Below are 19,264 nucleotides of genomic sequence, written 5' to 3'. Positions count from 1 at the left end.
GATTCTAGGCTGCACCAAGCTGGCAATTAAAGCTACCTACCACAATCACCACAACCAAAGTGTCTTAGGGGATGCTCTATTGCTGGTAAGAGACACTATGACCAAGGTACCTCTTGGAGAGCACACAGGTGCTCACAGATCAGCCTTGGTGAAACCAGGACTGTTACTCATGCAGGGTTGTCTCCTCTAAGAGGAGGCAGATACCTGTTTACTACTAGGAAGGCTGGGATGGGTGTCATTAATGACTTGGTGACCCTTGCTACCTGTAGGACCAGGCCTCACCCCAATCCCCCAGAATGTTTATCCCAGGTTCTCCCTCTCTAGGCCTTTATCTTCCTTTGGCTTTGCTTGTCAGTCAATAGAACCCATCCTTAGAGGAGATGTCACGTTTGCTTTATAGCTTGGTGACCTCAGATCCTACAAACAAGAAGCTGTTTGTGTAAGGAAAAGATGACGGGGCACCAATGAAAGGAAAAGTCACAGGGCACCAATGTTGTGAAAGGATAACGATCCGAGTCACGGCACCAATGTTAGGGGAAGGATGAAGAGAGTGGGGGGCATATGGCCCATGGAGGTGCGGCGAGGCCTGAGGGCAAGGGAGATGCCTCTGAGGGGTCCATGTTGGGAATCCCTTCCCTGAGGGACCAGCCACACAACAGTATAGTACAGAATAGAGTTTATTCAGGTCATGGGAGAGTTAAGAGGGTGGTAGAGGCAGAGAGAGAGAGAAGTAGAGGAGTAGAGGCCGGCCATGAGAACGTGGGAGAGAGGAGGGAAGGGAAATGGGAGAGCAAGGCTGCAAGAGCACAAGGGCAGGAGAGGCCAAGAGAGAGAGGAGGGGTCAAGCAGCTCCTTTTATAGTGTCAGGTCACTGGGGCGGAGCATACCTGGCCACTGCTGGGTAATTGAGGGGTGGGGTATACCTGGCTGTTGCTAGGTAACTGAGAGGTGGGGTTTACAGAATCCCAACAGTTTGTGTCGGTGAGTACAGCAGCAAGAGTGAGGTTCTTAAGGTATAGAACCCAAGTTCATGGTACAGATCACACGACTTCTGACGTAGTCATGCCTTAAGCTTTATTGTGCATGAGGGATTGGAATAATTGACAACAAACTTCTTTTCCCCCAGAATTGTGCTGGATTTAAATATATCTAAAAATAAACCAGTCTGGTGTCAGACTCCAGAAGTTCAAAGCAGCACCAACTAAGTTGTTCTGAACTTCTTACTTTGGATCGTTTCTCTGCCATTACGATGCTTGCAGAGGCCTCACAAACGCTTATAAAAGACAGCATTTAACTGGGGGCTTGCTTACTGCTTCAGAGGTTTAATCCATTTTCATCATATCCGGGATCATGGCGTGGCACATGGCAGGCACTGACACGGTAGATGAGAGCTACATCCAGATCTGCAGGGAGGGAAGGAGTTGGGAGGGGGAGAGGAACACAGAGCCAGAGAGGCAGAAAGAACTAGACCTGGTATGAGCTTTCAAAGGCAATACCTACTCCAACAAGGCCGTGCCTCCTAATCCTTCTTAAATAGTGACCATCCCTGATGAATAATCATTCAAATACAAGGAGCCTAAGGTGGTCATTCTTATTCACATGGGGGTGGGGGGGCTGGGGGGGAGGCTTGAGAGCTGGCAAAGAAAGTAAGGGTTGAGAAAGGAGCGCTGGAGAGATGTTGTAGCTGTTAAGGGCACTTGCTGCTCTTCAGAAGGACCTGAGTTCAGTCTAGCATCCACATCAGGTGGCTGGTGATCATCTGCATTCAAAAAGCACACTCCTCCCACGGTACATAAATAATTTTAAAAGTATTAGTAACTGTTAGGAAAAGGATGAAGAGAGTGTGGGGAAGATATGGCCCATGGAGGTGTGGTGAGGCCTGGGGGCAAGGGAGATGCCTGGGGGGGGGACCTTCCCCCTGAGGAACCAGCCATAAGATAGTATAGTACAGAATAGAGTTTATTCAGGTCATAGGGGAGTTAAGAGGGTAGTAGAGGCAGAGAGAGAGGAGAGGAATACAGAAAAAGAGGCCAGCCATGATCACGTGGAGAGAGAGAGCGCGGGGGGGGGGGGGGGGGGGAAGAGGAGGGGCAAGGGAGAGCAAGAAGGCAAGAGAGAGAGAAGGGACAAGCAGCCCCTTTTATAGTGTCAGGTAGCTGGGATGGAGCATACCCAGCAACAGCCAGGTAACTGGGGGGTGGGGCTTACAGAATCCCAACAGTAACAAGGATGTGAGGAAGGGGTGGAGTGTTGTGGATGCTGTTTTCTGTTCATGTCATGGCTGCTGCATTCACCAACTCACAGCAGCTGTGAGTACTTCTACAAGACCTACGCAGGCCTGGGGTGCAAGTGTGGATTGCAGGCCATGGTCCTGAGGTGAGGGTAGGGTTTAAATAGAAAGTAAGAAACATGCGTAACTAAACAGCCCAGCAAAGTGTATGGTTCTTGCCTACTACTTTACCAGTCTCTCCGGCAAGGTCATCTGATAAATTCTCAAAGATTTCTGCAGAAGATAGGCCCCTGCTCTGGCTGTTTCCAGCAGGAGATTTCTGGGGAGAGTTTCATTCCCGAGGGTCCTTTCTTTCAATAGTCTGATGGCACAAGTGTCCCCTTAGACTATATTCATGTCCTTCAATCTGGGCAATATCATTAAAAATAGCAAAATAGGGACTGGAGGGATTGCTCAGTGGTTAAGACTACTGACTACTCTTCCAGAGGTTCTGAGTTCAAATCCCAGCAACCATCTGGCTCACAACCATCTGTAATGAGATCTGATGCCTTCTGATGTGTCTGAAGACAGCTACAGTGTACTCATATATAATAAATAAATCTTTAAAAAAAAAAAGAAAAGAAAAATAGCAAAATAGAGAACCTAATAATAAATTGAATAAAAGATATGCAAGGGATTAAAGAAAACCTAAATGAATGCAGTCAAAGTCTGGAAAGATATTATTACCTAATGAATGTGGTTTAAGAGCATAAACTCAAAACAGCAGCAGCAGCAACAACAACAACAAAAAGCCTTGTTCATAAACTCTTGAGTCTGGGGACATAGCTAGGGAGGCAAGGAGAGCTCTTGTTTTGCATTCACAAAGTTTCCAGTTCAGTCCCTAGTACTGCATGAATAGAACATGATAGAATATTGCTGTAAGCCTAGCACTTGGGAGGTAGCAAGGAGGATTAGAAATCTAAGGTTGGGACTGGAGAGATAGCTCAGTGATTAAAAGTACCAGCTACTCTTCCTTGAGTACCCGGGTTTAATTTCCAGAGTCCACAGGTGACAAACTATTATCTCTAACTCCAGACCTAGGAAATGTGATACCTTCCCTGGGCACCAGGCATACATATCACATGGTGCAGAGACATGAATGCATGTAAAACATACATAAATGAATAAGGTGTGGGTGGTTGTTGTAAGAGCCCCAGGCCCTTAGTAGGCCTCTACACCTTAGCGCAACTGACTCCGTGTTGGAAGTGCTATGCTGGCCATAAAACTCAGTATATAAACAGCATCTCTTGCTGAAACTAAAACTAAGGCTTTATCCATCAAAGTTCATAATTCTGGAAAAGTCTCTGTGGTAATTTGCACATGCTTGGTCCAGGGAGTGGCAGTATTAGGAAGTGTGGCTATATTGGAGAAGACATGGCCTTGTTGGAAGAAGTGTGTCACTGTAGGGGTGGGCTTTAAGACCCTCTTCCTAGCCATGTGGGAGACAATCTTCTGTTTGCCTTCAGAACAAGACAGAACTCTCAGCTCCTCCAACACTATGCCTGCCTGGACGCTGCCATGTTTCCAGCTTTGAAGATAATGGACTGAACCTCTGAACCTGTGAGACAGCCCCAATGAAATGTTGTCTGTTATAAGAGTTGTCTTGGTCATGGTGTCTTTTCACCATAACGGAAACCCTAAGTAAGACAGTCTGTAACTGTGCTAGTCTTGCTTTTGGGCTTCAGTAGTTCTGCTTCTGGCTAAGTGTTCTTCTAACAGAAGTATGCCAACCCGTGGGTTTGTGTTTAAAGGTCATCCGGAGAAAGACTAGGGGCTACACTAGGATCCTCAACACCCAGTGTAGTTACCAGGTAGCTAATAAAGACCTTCTGTTGGCTTAAACCCATGTCCAAGTATCCTCTGGTGAACACCTCACAACTCCTGTGAGCCACAATATGCATGCTGGAAAGTGTATTCTAGCTCACAGTTTTGGAGGGTTTGGTCCTTGTTTTGGGCCTACTGGGGGGGGGGGGGCATATGAATGCAGGGAAGGGCAATACCCTTTATTTCACAGCCAGGACATGAAAGAGGTAAAAAAAGAGGCTGAGTGGGTAGGTGCCTCAGTGGGCCATAAAACAGGATTCCTATAGATTACAGTTGACTGCCTCTTTCTACTTATTCTTTCTTACTACTGCTTCAGAAATCAAACACAAAGAACCCAGGCTTGATTGCCAGCACCCACATGGTACCCCACGACTTCGGTAAAGCTGGTGCCAGGTCATCTGATGCCCCCTTCCAGTCTGTGTTCCAGTATAGACATATACGCAGGCATGTACACTCATATACATAAAATGAAAATGTTGGCTTGGCATGATAGTGCATGCCTTTAATCCCAGCACTTGGGAGGCAGAGGGATCTCAGAGTTCGAACCCAGCCTGATCCACGTCCAGACCAGCCAAGGCTACATACATAGTGAGACCCTGTTAATAATAATAATAATAATAATAATAATAATAATAATAATAATAATAATAATAATAAGAACAATAATAATAAAATTTAAAGACAAAAAAGAGAGAGGTTGGGGGACTAACTGTCTTTTTACATACATTTCTACAAGGGGTAGGGGCACACAACTCAAAACAAAATGAGGGTCCCGGGTCACAAGATTGTCTTCTGTGCTTGTCTGTTTCTGACTTCCATACCCTATGAACTACAGGCAAAACCTTCAGCACAGATGTTTGGACAATAAAGCACAAAGCAACAAAATAAAAGCCTGGTCTCGAACCAACTCTACAGCTACCACACAAGGAAAGGGAACGGGGAGCCCAGCAAACTGGACCACTCGGGAGGAAAAATGTTTACTGGGGTTGGGTGGTGGCGGCCACAGCACGAGCCTTTAATCTCAACACTCAGGAAGCAGAAGTAGGAGGATCTGTGAGTTCAAGGCCAGCATGGTCTACAGAGTTCCAGGGCAGCCAAGACTACAAAGGAAAATCCTCTCTCAAAAACACAAAAACAAAAACCAAAAACAGTTTGCAGGTGGGGGATGTTGGGGGAGGGAGACAAACTATGGGGCTGCCTCTGAGAACAGAGGAGAGCAACTAGTTAAAGAGTGCAAGCAGGTTTTCTCTGACAGCTAGAGGGTAAGCTCTTTGAGTTGATACAGAGAGCTTAAATTAAACAGGAACTAGATGCCTTCAGGCGGTCCCGGTGAGGGTGTGGGCAGATAAAGGAGGTATTGGATTTTCTTGGAAAGTAGAAATCTGGCTTTTGAGATTCCTGAGGAAGGCCAAGTTTCAGCTTCTGTTTTCCTGATAGCAATCCTGCTTACCCAGACAGAATGCTTCTGTTAAGGACATTGTCGTAGGCTTGGCCATTTTGGAGATGCATTTTGAACCTAGAAGACCAGGTATTTTGATTTGTTTTCTTTGTTTTGGGTGGGGCTTTTCTTTTTATTTCCCTTCACTTCTTTTAGAGAGGGTCTCAGTAAGTAACGCAGGGTCTCGGTAAGTAATGCAGGGTCTCAGTAAGTAACAGAGGGTCTCAGTAAGTAACGCAGGGTCTCAGTAAGTAACGCAGGGTCTCAGTAAGTAACGCAGGGTCTCGGTAAGTAATGCAGGGTCTCAGTAAGTAACAGAGGGTTTCACTAAGTAACAGAGGGTCTCAGTAAGTAACGCAGGTAATAAGAATGAATGGTCTGAACTCATTGTATAGACTAGGCTGGCCTCAAACTCCACAGAGATCCACCTACCTCTGGGATTAAAGGCATGAGCCATCAGGTGCCAAACTTGGCTTCTGTGTTTGACTTTTGCAAGATTTATTTACTTCAATTTTATGTATTATTAACTGCTGAGCCATCTCTCCAGCCTCAAATATGAATAGTTTTGTAAAATATGTGTGTATGTGTGTGATTTCATAGGTATTTTATACAAATTTAATTATATGTCATACATGGTTTTGTAGTTTCTTTCACCTTTTAAAAAAGATCTATTTATTTATTATATATAAGTAACTATAGCTTTCTTTAGACACACCAGAAAAGGGCATCAGATCTCATTACAAATGGTTGTGAGCCACCAGGTGGTTGCTGGGATTTGAACTCAGGATCTTGAAGTCAGTGCTCCTAACCACTGAGCCATCTCTCTAGTCCCGTTTTGTAATGTTTTAAACACTAAACATAAACATTAAAATGTTTATCATATATTATTCAATATATGATAATAATTTAGTGTTTCTTTTATTGTTGTTTGTGTTTATGGGGTACAGTGATGGTACAGGCTCATTTGCAGGTGTGTAGAGGTGTTGGTTATTAAATGTTTATATATAAGTATATCCATGTATACTTATTTTTATATGTATGAGTGTTTTGCCTGAATGTGTATCTTTCTAACATGTTCAAGCAGTGTCCTTGGAGGCCAGAGGGACATTGGATCCTTTGGGACTAGAGTTAGAGGATTGTAAGCTGCCATGTGGGTGCTGGAAATTAAACCTGGGTCCTCTGAAAGAGCAACCAGGGCTCTTAACCACTGACCTCTGTCTCTAGCCCCTTGCTTTGTTTGTGACACAGGGTTTCTTGTTAGCCTGGAACTTGCTAGGGTAGGCTGCTGACCAGGGAGCCAGGGATCCACCTTTTCCATCTCTCTGGATCTGGGACTCCAGGTGAATTCCACTGTTGGAATTAATATAAACAAACAAACAAACAAACAAACAAACAAATAAATAAAGCAAATTAGGAAAAAAAAATACTCAGGTGTTGGGGATCAACTTAGCTTAGCTGTTTCCATAGACCTACTTACTTGTTTGCTTACTTACTTAATTATTTTAGGTTGGATCTCTTTCTGTAGCCCAGGCTAGCCTCAAAATTGAGACAGCTCTCTTGCCTTTACCTCCCATCTGCTGGCTCCTGCCTCAGGCTCTCCAGGGTCAGGATTATTAGTGGCTTCCAGGTGCAAGTCTAAAACACAGCTCCACCCTGCCTCCAGCAGCAGCTAGAAGAGCCCCCTTCCTGAGATCCCTCTGCTCCAGCAAAGACAGATTCTTGACACATAATTCCTGCAGGAAGCAGTTGTGGGTTTCTGATTGGCAGGGATAGTGTTACCTACTTAAGAGGTAAAGCTGTAGGTTAGAAGGTCTATGAGGTTAAACAGCCCTTTTGTCAGTTAGCTAGTTTGTTTCTATTTTGTTTTACAGTAGATGAGGGTTTAGTCTTGCTTTTGAGGCTCCAAGAAAATGCCTGGGTGAGAGTCCCGGAAGAGAGACAGCAGTATGGTCTTCTTCAAGGTCACAGGCTCTGGTTAATCTAGCCTTGTTATTTGAAAATAGTCCCACACAGAAAGAGGTATCACATCTATTTTGGGCAGGCAGCCGGTGCTGACCACTGTGTCCTGTTCTTTGGTCTTGGTTGCTGAGAGCTTTCAAACAGACTTCTTCCTCCCTTCCTGAGTTCCCTTAATTTCCTGTCTTTCTGTCCTGCCTCAGAATTACAGACATTAGCCCCACAGCCGGCTAAATTGATGGTTCTCATGTCTGGCCGTCTACTGTAATTACCCAGAAGGAATATAAAGCAGCCGAGACTAGATCCTACTCCATTCAGTTTGATCCAGAGCAACCAGGACCGGAGACCTCTTTAGGTGACTCCGTGAGACATTTCTTTCTTTCTTTTTTCTTTTTGAAACCAAGTATCACTGTGCAGCCTTTAGAACTCACTGCGTACCCCAGGCTAAGCTTAAACTCACAGAAATCAGCCTGCCCCAGTCTGAGGGCTGAGATCAAAAAAGACATGCCCAGTTTATATAGTGCAGGGGACAAAACCCTGGCATCCTGCCTGTGAGGCACACACTCCACCAACTGAGCTGCATTTCCAGGCAAATATCCTTAAATGTTATCCCGCTTTAGCTGCTCACCGTGGCTACCACTGAGTGGCCAGTCTCAGCACTTAAGTTAAACCCAGTTTCAGGGACTGGAGAGATGGCTCAGCGGTTAAGAGCACTGACTGCTCTTTCAGAGGTCCTGAGTTCAAATCCCAGCAACCCCTTGGTGGCTCACAACCATCGGAGATCTGATGACCTCTTCTGGTCTGTCTGAAGACAGAGACAATGTTGCACACACATAAAATAAATAAATCTTAAACAAAAACAGAACAAGCTGAGGTAGTGGTGGGGGTGATGGTGCAAAAAAAGCTTTAGTTCCCTCTACCTCCCAGTTTGGTATGAACTGAATTTCTCAGGAAGGGGTGTTTTCAGGGAGCCACACCCATCTTAATGATTCCACAGAGACTAATTAGAACTTCAGGAGAGTTGGAATGTTGCAGATTCAGAGACAAATTACCCTGAACAATCCTTGATTCCCTCTTCATAGCTATCTATTGCCCACATCTGTGTCACTTGAAATGTGTTGGGGTGTGTATTAGGTAACTACTTTTCACCAATCCCAAAGCCAAGAACAGCCACAGATAGCATCTCAAAGCTATGGTAGAGGACACCCCCCACCCCATTATAATCTGCCTGCCTGATGTTCTAATTTCGAGAAGCACATTAATTTATGGCTGCTTGTTCTGTAACTGCAAAAAGGCACCATGTCGGACATGTTTGACATTTGTCACTCATGTTTGAGATGGTCACTCCTAACTGCTTTCATCATAAACTCACTGTCTCCCGTAGGTGAGAGCTGTGTTTTGCTTCCATGGAAGGAACTGTGAAGTCTGAAGGAGTCTGGGCATTTTCTTGGGTTACCATTTTCTACCTAAGCAGACACGAGTCGTTGTCGCTTTATTGAAAAACTAGAGATGGGAATTAGAAGAGCAAGAGGGTTTGTATTTAATTTTTGGCTAGAACTGTAGAAAGAGCTCTCAGCTCCTTTCTACATTGCTTGCAGCAGCGTTGTGGTTTCTGAAGATAAAAAGGAGCGCGGCGCGATGCGCAGGCTCAGCTGTGACGTAAATGACCAGCCAGGGTAAGCGTTTCCCCTGGGGGACAGCGCCACCTCTGGCTTGCTCCAGAGCTTGAGATTCTTCTCTGAGGCCAGCGTGGGGCTTTCTGGATACATTTTAATTCTTTAGGGTCCTTGTTAGAGAGCTTAAACTCCGGAGGAGAAAAAAAGAGATTAGAAAGTGGCAAAGGATCAAGAGGTCGGATTAAATTTACCTCTGAAGCTGCTTCCTGGTGGCCTGGTCGAAAAGAAGCTTAATGAGCTGGACAGTTTTACGTCAACTGGTCACAGGCTGAAGGCATCTGAGAGGAGGGAGGCTCAACTGAGAACTTGCCTCTATAAGACCGGGCTGTAGGAAAGCCTGTAGGGCATTTTCTTAATTAGTGATTGATGGACGAGGCCCAGCCCATTGTGGGTAGGATGGACTGATGGTTCTGGGTTCTACAAGAAAGCAGGCTTGTTATGAGGACCAAATCATAGCACCCTCCACCGCCTCTGCACCATCTCCTGCCTCCAGGTTTCTTCTTCCTTCATCATGAACAGTGGGGGCCTAAGCCAAATCAACTTCCCCCCTGACACCCCCCCCCAAGCTGCTCTGATCATGACGTCTCATCATAGTAATTGTAACCCTTTAGCTTTGAGGGAACTTGCCGCTGGATTCCTATGACTCTGTCCCATGAGGGACGTGGCCTGGAATATCATCTGCTCTTTCAGATGTCAGCTTCAGTGCGTTGTTCTAGCTCGACCTCTCTATTCCTTAGTTTGAACTTTTCAGCCTTTGTAGCTCTGAGCTGAGGGACATCCTTCCAGAAGAGGGTGCTGTTCCACCCTCGCTGAGCTCATTCTGAGAGCCATCATGTTGTAAAGGGTCCTAGCACTGACAGGAGCCAAGTGACAAGTTCCAGAGAGACAAATGTGATCCTAATAGCTTTCAGGAGGCAGAGGCTAGTGGATCTCTGTGAGCTCCAGGCCAGCCTGCTCTACAAAGACCCTGCCACAAACAAACAAACAAACAAACAAAAAACAAAAAAGGAAGGTGTACATTTGCCAGACAATTGTGCTTGATAGAAAACAAACAAACCCAACCAACCAACCAACCAACCAACCAATTAATCAAAACCCTCCTCTAGCAAGGATGTGCCAGATGCTCATTTTAAAACATAGAGGCAGAGGTAGGTGGATTCTTGTGAGTTCGAGGCCAGCCTGATCTACAGAGTGGGTTCTAGGACAGTCAGGGCTACACACACACACACAAAAGTCTCAGAAAACCAAAGGAAAGGCCACCACCAACAAAGCACTATTTGTTTGTTTATTTATTTATTTATGAAACCATGTCTCATAAAACCAAAGGAAAAACCACCACTAGCAAAACATTATTTATTTATTCACTTGAGAAACCCTGTCTCAGAAAACCAAAAGAAAAGCCACCACCAATGAAACATTATTAACCGATTGATTAATTAATGGTATGTGTATGTGCTTGTGTGCATGCACTCCATGGAGTACATCACGGGACTCCGTTCTCTTCTTCTACCAAGAGGTCTTCAGGTTGGTGGCAAGTACCTCTAACCATTGAGCCATCTTGCTGACCCACCTGGATGCCGAGGACATACAAGGTAGGAACCTTTATTGAAATGTACAGTGGGGCTCTTGTGATGTAATTTTCCCTAGCGGAGCACTGCCCAGCCTTCTCAACCCTGTCTGGAAGGAATGGGTTGGGACACTTCATTTTCTAGTCCACCAGGGCCCTGAAAACCTGTGGGCTTGGAGTGGGCTTTTGGACTTTACCAAAAGGTCTGTTTTTAGTGAGGCAGGAAGTGGCAAAGGTCTACCAGGCCTTGTCTTGTTAGCTGAAACAATGGGTAACTTGGAGATAAGGAACAAGACTTGGAAACCCCAGGGATTCTTGAGCAAGATCTCTTGGGCTTTGTCCTGACACAGCAGGGGCAGCCTGGGGAGGGGGGTGAGGATGGGGCGGGAGGGGAGTGCAGGGGGAGTGTGTGGGGGGAGGGAAGTGACGGACTAGAGTCTGGATGATGAGCTGGGGAACCAGAGCAGATGGGTGGCGGCTCGGTGAACCAGAGAGGATGGACGGAAAGGACAGATGTAGGATGTGCATCTAACTGGAGTTACAGTGGTTGTTTTCTACCATATAGATCCTGGGACTCCAACTGAAGTGCTCTTAACTGGTGAGCCATCCTTCCAGCCTTCAATGGGAAGTTTTAAATAGAATGGGAATATGTGCGGATTTCCATTTTTAGAAGGTAACTCTTGATAGTATTTAGAAGGAAAATGGTAAATACAAGAATAGGAACCAGATGTCTGGGCTGGAGAGATGGCTCAGTGGTTAAGAGCACTGACTACTCTTCCAGAAGTCCTGAGTTCAATTCCCAGCAACCACATGGTGGCTCACGACCATCTGTAATGGGATCTGATGCCCTCTTTGGTGTGTCTGAAGATAGCTACAGTGTACTCACATGTACAAAATAGATAAATCTTAAAATAATAATTTAAAAAAGGAGCCAGATGTCTGGGCTCTTGACTCATTGGATTAAGGCACTTGTCACTAAGCCTGAAAAATCTGAGTTCAATCTCTCAAACCCAACATGGGCCCATGGAACAAGCCAGTAAACAGATTCTGTAGTCATTGTTTCAGTCGCTGTTTCCAGGTTCCTGCTTTGAGTTCCTGCCCTGACTTCCTGATAGACCAATTTCTACATGTAAGTCAGAGAAATCTTTTCTTCCCCTGGTTGGTTTTAGTCAGCATCTGATCACAGCCATAAAAAGCAAACTAACATAGTAATAAGGTTATATATATATATATATATATATATATATATATATATATATATATGTTTTTATATGTGTAATCATCATCATCATCATAATATGATAATAATGATATGTATTTACTTTTTTGAGAGTGTTTGTTGTTCCAGAGGACTGGAGTTCAGTTCCTTGCATACATGTCAGGTGACTCACATCTGCTTATAAACTCCAGTTCCATGGAATCCAATACATATGGCCTTCAAAGACACTTGCTTCTTATATGCACATCCTCTTTCTCTACCTATCTATCTTCTGTCTGTCTGTCTGTCTATCTATCTATCTATCTATCTATCTATCTATCATCTATCTATCTATCTATCTATCATCAATCTATTTACTTACCCATTTATTTGAGACAAGGTCTTACTGTCTTTCTCCTTATCTAAGTGTAACCTTCCAGAGAGAGACAACCCTTACCTGCACACAGCACTGGCACAACACTAAAACTGTATGAATGAATAAAGAAAGTGTGGTGGTTTGAATTCCCTTGGCCCAGGAAGTGGCATTTTTAGGAGGTGTGGTCTTGTTGGGGGAAGTGTGTCACTGTGTGACTGGGCTTTGAGGCTCTCCTTCTAGCTACCTGAGAGATTCAGTTTTCTTCTGTTTGCTTTTGGAACAAGATGTAGAATTCTCAGCTCCTCCAGTGCCATGCCTGCCCGGATGCTGCCATGCTTCCCACCTTGATGATAATGGACTGAACCTCTGAACCATAAACCAGCTCCAACGAAATGTTTTCTATATATAGTTGCTGTGGCCATGTGGTCAGGGTGTCTCTTCACAGCAGTGGAAACCCTAAGACAGCAAGCATGTCTTCTTCAAGAGCTGCCACAATGTGACTGTGGGTTGTTAAATACATCATCTCCCAAACAAGTCCAGTTGAGTAGTTAGCATTGCAGATAAGGAACCTGTTCAGAGGGGTGCTTTACCCTGCGGTATCTGGATATCACAACATCCGTAGACACAACCAACTGAAAATCACACTTATTTAAAAAGAAATACTGGGCTAATGAAATGGCTCTGCAGATGAAGGTGCCAGCCATCAAATCTGAGGACAGGAGACAGATTCCCAGGACCTGCATGGTGGAAGGAGACAATGCCTCCTAAAGTTGTCCTCTGACATCCTACCTACAGTGTGCTCACCCATACCTTTACCCACAAAACACATGCATACCTACATACATGTTACTAAAAATAAAGGACAAAGATGGTGTGTAGAGGAGGGAACTGGAAATAACTAAAAATGAAAATTGCAATCTTGTAATAACTGTGTCTGTACTGAGCACATGCAGACTTCTATAGTTATCCAACAAACAACACAAGCCTACGTTTCTGTGGCGGTGCTGCTGGTTGGTATGCTAAGAAACCTGGGAAACATCCCTTAGAGGGAAGCTGTGTGTAGGCCACGGGCCTTGAACTTTGGACTGTACTATCAGCAGGAGTCTTGGAAACACATTCCTACTGCCGGCACACGGATAGTCACTGCGATGTACCCATGCTCTAAGCAGAGCCAGGGCAAGGACTAGAGTCTCTAGTGGAGAGGCACGGAGCAATAACTCTCAGCACCTCAGAGAAAAAGACTTTTCCATAAGACTCTTGTTTTTGCTTTGTTGGTATTAATTACACCGTAATGGGACTGGTTTCAGAGGTCCAGTAATTATTCAAAGTGGTTTTTAACAGGTTTTTGTTCATTTTTGTTTGTTTAACACAGGGTCTTTCTACATAGCCCTGGCTGTCCTGGAACTCACTGTGGAGACCAAACTGGCTTGGAGATTAGCTAAACTCAGAGAGATTAGCCTGCCTCTGCCTTATGGGTGCGAGAGAGAGAGAGAGAGAGAGAGAGAGAGAGAGAGAGAGAGAGAGAGAGAGAGAGAGAGGAAGATTAAGCCAGGAGCCACCACTTCCTGCTTGTTTTTGTCAACTGTAAATAACCAACTTGTTATTTTTAGTTTACAGCAATAGCATCAGATTTACCACTTGAATTAATTTTTATTTATTTAACAGGCTTGACTTTTATTATTTATTTATTTTACATAAAACCTTCTTTCTTTATTTAATGTATATGAGTACACTGTTGCTGTCTTCAGACACACCAGAAGAGAGCATCAGGTCCCGTTACAGATGGTTGTGAGCCACCATGTGGTTGCTGGGATTTGAACTCAGGACCTCTGGAAGAGCAATCAGTGCTCTTAACCACTGAGCCATCTCTCCAGCCCAGGCTTGACTTTTAAAATGAGCTGTTTATAGCTGGGCACACTGAAGGCAGAAGAGGGTCAGAGCTCAAAGTTAGCTTCTGTTACAGGGCTAGCTAGAGCCAGCCTGGTACACATTAGACCCTGACTCAAAAATAAAAATTAATGGAGATATAGTGGTACATGCTTTCAATCCTAACACCCTTAGAAGAATACATAAGGAGTCTGGTGTGGATACACACCTTTAGTCCCAGCACTTGGGAGGCAGAGGCAGGTGGAGCTCTTGTGAGTTTGAGACCAGCCTGGTCTACAGAGTGAGTTCCAGGACAGCCAGGGCTACACACACAAAACAAACAAACAAACAAACAAACAAAAAAACCAAAAAACAAAACCCTGTCTTGAAAATAAAACAAGGGGCTGGAGAGATGGCTCAGTGGTTAAGAGCACTGACTGTTCTTCCAGAGGTCCTGAGTTCAATTCCTAGCAACCACATGGTGGCTTACAACCATCTGTAATGGGACCTGATGCCTCTTCTGGTGTGTCTGAAGATAGCGACAGTGTACTTATGTATAATAAATAAATAAATCTTAAAAAAATAAAACAAACACTCAAAAAGAATAAATAAATATACATTTCAATTTTAATAATGTAGTGGTTTCTTAAAGAGGTACTGTCTTTCCCCTAACCCCTTCCTAATGTTTGAAGGGATGAGGCATTTTATTGTTTTCAGATAGCCTTCACTATGTTAGCCACTGTGTAGACCAGGCTGGCCTCAAACTCACAGATCCGCCTGCTTGTGCCTCCCCAATGGTAGGATCAAAGTTGTGAACCACCATACCAGGCTAGTTTTCATATTTTGCTGCCTTGTGATGTTGTTGAGGCCTAGGTAGAAGGTTAAAGCCTAGGTAATATTACCTGTCTAGCCTGTCATTTTGTGCTGCTAACTAATAGTATAAGGAAACTTTTCTCATATGTTGTTTCTGGTGTTGCTAGGCAACTTTCTTTTGCCCAGGTAGATTACATATTCTGCATATAATCATGTATTATTACATAATCTGTATGTAATTCTGTTCTGTGCTCTTGAAAACCAGTTACAACAGAAGTCAGTCAAAACTGCTTTTTATAGTTAGCCACAACAAGCTTGGACCCACAACACCAAGTACCAGACAGCACTTCCTGCATATTTGTATGAGATATTATGTTTTTTTGCTTTTTATAACCTGCCCCTAGGATGGACCTCAACACAAGAGAAGCACCTGCATCAATATAAAAAGTTATTTGAAATACATCTTTCATTTTGAGTTGGAGGTTAAGTAAAGTTTAGGTTCCTAAGACCCTGCTGGGAACTGACATCCTACTTGACAGAAAGAGACTTGTATGTGGGTAACTGAGGTCCTGGTTGGCAAATTAAGACATAAAATGTTAGATAAGTTAAATCTTCTTTCCCAGTTGACTACCCCAACCAGTGAAAGCAGGATAAGTATACAACAAAGACATATTCCTAGAAGAGGGTATCAGATCTCATTACAGATGGTTGTGAGCCACCATGTGGTTGCTGGGAATTGAACTCAGGACCTCTGGAAGAACAGTCAGTGCTCTTAACTGCTGAGCCATCTCTCCAGCCTTTCCTATAGGATCTTAACTCAACATTGCAGTTAGCTCCCAAGTTTGTCCTGCGGCCCTGATCAATCAGTCCTGGGGCAAATACTCAATAAACTATCCTGGTTTGACTGAGATTGGTGTGGTTTGTGAGGCAACTTCCGGACCCCAGTATTAGATTTTGCAATTTTTCAAAGGCAGAATAAACACTCAGTTAGAGACAGAATGTATGTAGCCATCTGTCATGTATCCAGTGCATTTAGCTAAGAGATGTAAGAGATTACAGGATAAAGTTATACTAATAGTTAAAATGAGCAGAGAGCATCATGGCACATTGCTATAATTAAGTATTTGGGAAGCTGAGTCTGCAGGACTCCTTTAAGTTGAAGGCTAGCCTGGAATACTTAGTGAGTTCAAGGTCAGTCTGGGCTACATGTTGAGACCTTGTCTCAAAAATCAGGACGATAGGACTAGGGCAATAACTCAGCTGGTATGGTGCTGGTTTTGCAAGCATGAGGTCTGCACTGGCTTCCACAGCCCACATAGATAAAAGGTGTGCATTGTGGCATACACTTGTAATTCCAGTACTGTGGAGACAGATGAATCCCTGGAGCCTACTAACCAGACAGCCTGGCCTACTTGCTAAGTTCTAGAGCACTGAGAGACATGCTTTCAAAAAAGAAAGAAGGCAAAAAGCAGATGGCTCTTGAGGGATGACACCTCTGATGTCTATCTTGGCTGTGAACCTCACTACATCTGGAACCCAGACAGCTTGCATTCCTATGAGATTTTTTTTTCCCCATTGGTGTATTTGAATTGGGAAGACGCACCCTAAATCTGAGCCATACCTTCTGGTGGCAGCCCACATAAAAGGACACAGAAGAAAGAAGATTTTGCTTTTTGACTACTTGTCTGCACTCTTGTTGACCAGTTCATTTATTCTGCTGCTGAGACAGTTCATTGCTAGTGTTAGAACTACTTTGAGATTCCAACATAAACTGAAGACCAGATACTATGGTGGTTTGGATGAGAATGGCCCCCATAGGCTCATGTATTTGAGTATTTGGTTCCCAATTGTTGGATTGTTTAGGAAGGATCAAGAGGTATGGCCTTGTTGGGGAAGATATGTCATTGGGGAAGGGTTTCAGGTTTCAAAAGTCCATACCAGGTCAGATCTTTCTTTCTGCAGATCAGATATGAGCTCTCAGCTGTGTTCTAATACCATTCCAGCCTACTGCCACCAAGATCCGTGTTGTGATGGTCATGAAATAACCCTATGAAACAGTTTGCAAGCCCCTGAAGTGGAAAACGTTGGTTTCTTTGGAGACTCAATTGTGTCATGTGATGTTTTTCTGGAAGCTGTCTTATGAGAGGATATTTTGCTGAAACAGACACTTGAGAGAATGTATGATGTTTGGAAAGAATATAAGTAGAACCCAACAGTGAACATTGGTCTTGTGTTGGTTCACCTTGTAACACTTTGCTGGTCTTCACTGATCTTCACTTGTCATGGCTTTGTAGAGAGAAAGGCATGACAGAATTTCTTGTGGTATTCTGGCTGCTTGTTGCCAATTCTGCAAACTCATGCTGATTCAGTGGAGCCTTGGGGTTTCTTCTGGATCGAACCCATACTACTGATTCATGCTTGCTGTTTGCCAATTGGATTGGACTGCCACTACTGGTTTGTGCTTGATGTTTTGGAATGGACTGCTGATATCCTGACAACAAAGAATGTTATTGTCCCAAAGAACTGCTTCTAAACAGGTCCACATCCCCCTTGTCCTATTAAACATCTTCCTCTACTACTTCTGGTTGGTGGGTGTAGTGGCTATTCCTGGTTGTCAACTTGACTATATCTGGAATGAACTCCAGAATTGGAAGGCTCACCTGTAATCCTGATCTTGAGGCTGGGAGATACAAGTTTCTGACCTGGATCTTGGCATGGAGATCTTGAGGCATAGTTGCTATGAATCTTAGGACACTAAGGTAGGGAGATCTCCTAGTTCAAGGTCATCTGGGACAAAGCAAGTCCCAGATCCAGGTGTGGTGGTACACACCTTTAATTTTTAACTTCTACATCTTCTGTTGTAGACCAATATAAGGACATTAGAAGAATGATAGTTCTCTCTCTTTGCCTGCTTGCCTTGTGGAACTGAGCAACTGCTAGCTCCTTGTACTTCCATTTACAGCTACTGCTGACCATTGTTGGGTAGCTGGACTACAGACTGTAAGTCACTAACAAATACCTTACTATATAGAGACTACCCATAAGTTCTGTGACTCTAGAGCACCCTGACTAATACAGTGGATTAGAAGGGAGGTTGAAACAATTAAGAACCTTAATTAGTGATGGGGGGATGGTTCAGTGCTGGCTGCCTTTCCAAAGGTTCTGGGTTCAATTCCTGGTGGCTGCATGGTGACTCACAGTTATCTGTGGTGGAATAAAATGTCCTCTTCTGGTGTGTCTGGAGGCAGCTACAGTGTACTCATATAGATGAATAAACAGATCTTTTAAAAGAAAGAAAAAAGAACCTTTTTCTTTTAAGATTTATTTATTTATTATATACTCTGTAGCTGTCTCACACACACCAGAAGAAGGCATCAGATTCCATTACAGATGGTTGTGAGCCACCATGTGGTTGCTGGGATTTGAACTCAGGACCTCTGGAAGAGCAGCCAGTGATCTTAACCACTGAGCCATCTCTCTAGCCCAAAAAAAGAATCTTAAAGTAAGTATTGAAAAATCTAAGCCTATAAGCCCCCAATTAAATGCTTTCTTTTATTAGTTACCTTGGTCATGCTGTTTTATCACAGCTATGGTTACCCTAACTAAGACAGCAGCTCTCTGGGAATCTTCCAGGACTTCAGTACCTGACTGGTTCTGCCAGAACATCTTGTCCCAGAATATGAACAATTACTAGACTTTTGGCCTTTCTGTTGTGAGAAAGCCATTGTTGGACTACTGTTGAGTATACCCTATAACTCAGTCTAATATGTCACTTCCTTTAGAAAACCCTGACTATTCTGAGGACGGTGCTTAGGATCCAGCGTCTGGCATACCGTCTTAGGCTTTCCTACACTACAACCTCTAACAGAAATAGGCTGTCTCGAACCCCTGGCAACAGGATTGTTTACCTTTCCACCAAGAAGGTTGGGAAATCCCCTAAGTCCACATGTGGTGTGTGCACAGGCAGACTGTGAGGGATTCCTGTTGTGAGACACGAAGTCCTTATGAGATTGTCTAAGACAAAGAAGCAGTTATCAGGACCTATGGTGGTTCTGCGTGTGCCAAGTGTGTCTGACAGGATCAAGCGGGCTTTCCTTATTGAAGAGCAGAAAACAGTCGTGAAAGTGTTGAAGGCACAAGCACAGAGTCAGAAAGCAAAAGAAATATGCAACTTTTTTAAGTAGCAAAAATCAAGACTTGAAAAAAGGAAAGAAAACCCTGACTAAAACAGTACCCAAGGTTGTCCTCTGGTCTCCATGCACATGTGCACGCATGTGCATC

At 44.0% G+C, this 19,264-nt stretch overlaps 1 pseudogene across 1 annotated transcript; it reads left to right on the top strand.

The window, feature by feature from the left end:
- Nucleotides 1-9,125: 9,125 nt before the first annotated feature.
- LOC308432587 (large ribosomal subunit protein eL34-like) lies at nucleotides 9,126-19,167 on the top strand (annotated as a pseudogene). Its single transcript has 3 exons — nucleotides 9,126-9,163; nucleotides 16,688-16,859; nucleotides 18,766-19,167. The product of its transcript is annotated as a large ribosomal subunit protein eL34-like (transcript).
- The last annotated feature ends 97 nt before the right edge of the window (nucleotides 19,168-19,264 follow it).

This window comes from Micromys minutus (assembly GCF_963924665.1).
Source record: "Micromys minutus genome assembly, chromosome: 18".
Classification (NCBI taxonomy): domain Eukaryota; kingdom Metazoa; phylum Chordata; class Mammalia; order Rodentia; family Muridae; genus Micromys; species Micromys minutus.
Note: the sequence above shows the minus strand (reverse complement) of the source record. Positions and strands in the feature narration are given on the sequence as shown.